Source organism: Chinchilla lanigera, unplaced genomic scaffold (genome assembly GCF_000276665.1).
Source record: "Chinchilla lanigera isolate Chin_1 unplaced genomic scaffold, ChiLan1.0 scaffold00029, whole genome shotgun sequence".
Taxonomy (NCBI): Eukaryota; Metazoa; Chordata; class Mammalia; order Rodentia; family Chinchillidae; genus Chinchilla; species Chinchilla lanigera.
The window spans coordinates 15,878,927-15,880,616 of NW_004955430.1; positions in this window are offsets into that span (position 1 = coordinate 15,878,927).

Sequence of the window (1,690 nt, forward strand, 5' to 3'; positions counted from 1 at the left end):
AACTCACACCGGTCCTCCTGCCTCAGCCTCCCAAGTGCTGGGATTACAGGTGTGCGCCACCATGCCCGGCTAACAATGAATTTTATTAGTACATATTAATGCTACATAGCGATGTGGTGTGCTTTGGAAAGTTGGCACACACATTTGACATACCCTAATCAGTTTCAGTCCATGATCCTTCTCCCCTTCACTTCTCCTCCTGCTAATCCCTTTCCTATCTGCAGAAGTCTTCCTCCTGGTTTCCTGTCTTCCTTCCTTTATTCATTTGTTAACTTGTGCATTTCAGGTTTCTCTTATAAGAGAAAATGTAGTATCTAGCTTTCTGAGTCTAGTTAACTTCACTTAACATGATTTCTAGCTCCAGGCATTTTCCTGCAAATGACATGCTTTCACTCTTCTTTATGGCTGAGTAATATTCCATTATATATCATATTGTCTTTACCCATCCATTTTTGGGAATCCAGGCTCTTTCCACAGTGTAGCTGCTGTGAATTATGCTGCTATAAACATTGCATGTATCTGTGTAGTAAGCAGTCTTTAATTCTTTTGGGAATATGCCCAGAAGAGGTATAGCTGGGTCAAATGATATATCTGCGTTGAGACTTTTATTTTTTATTTTTATTAGTACATGTTTATAGTACATGATGATTACATTCATTGTGAACTACTGGTAATGCACATAACACATCTCAGTTCTATTCTTTTTCCTTTTTCCATTTCCCCTCCGAATGCTCTTACTGTGTTTAGTTTTTTGAGGAATCTTTGGAAGCTGATTTCCATCATGATTGTACTAGTTTACATTTCCACCAAAAATGTGAGAGGCTCCTCCCCAAATCCTCAATAGTATTCGTTTTTTTCCTTATTTGTGATTGATAGCTATTCTGACTGTGATGAGATAGAATGTTAATGTAGTCTTAATTTGCATTTTCTGAGGCTAGAGATATTGAACATTGTTTCATACACTCTTTGGACATTTTCACTTCTTCTGAGAAGTACTTATGCAGTTCATTTGCCCACTGTTTATTGGATTCATTGAAAAACATTTTATTGGTATATTTTAGATATACATAATGCGAACATTCGTCATCAGGAATTTGTACCTGTACATGATATACCTTAATTCTTTTTTTCCCTTTCCCCTCCTCTCCTTTCAACCCCTCTTCTCCTTATTTATAAAACATTGTTTCCATTCTTTCTTTCTGTTCTCCTTTTTTATTTTCCCTTCCCCCTTCAAGTTCCCCTTCCCATTTGAATAATTTCTTCCTATTTCACAAAATCTATTATATATTTGTGATCCTTATTTACCCTTTTGGTTTCCCACACTAGAGAAACCATGTGATATTTGAACACATGTGTCTCACTTTTTTTCACTCAAGAGTATGGTCTCCAGTACTCCAAAAGATGCTTCCATTTACCTAGGAATGTCTCAAGCTTATCCTTCTTTATGGCTGAGTAGTACTCCATTGTATAAAAAAACCCGTATCATTTTTATCCATTCATTGTTTGATGGACATATGGGGTGTTTCCAAGATTTGGCTATTACAAACTGTGGTCTTATAAACATGAGTGTGCATATATCACTTTGGAATGAGATTTTTAATTCTTTTGAAAGATACCAAGAAGGTGGATAGCTGGGTCAAATGGAACCTGTAATTTTAGTTTTTCTGAGCAATCTCCCCACTGATTTCTA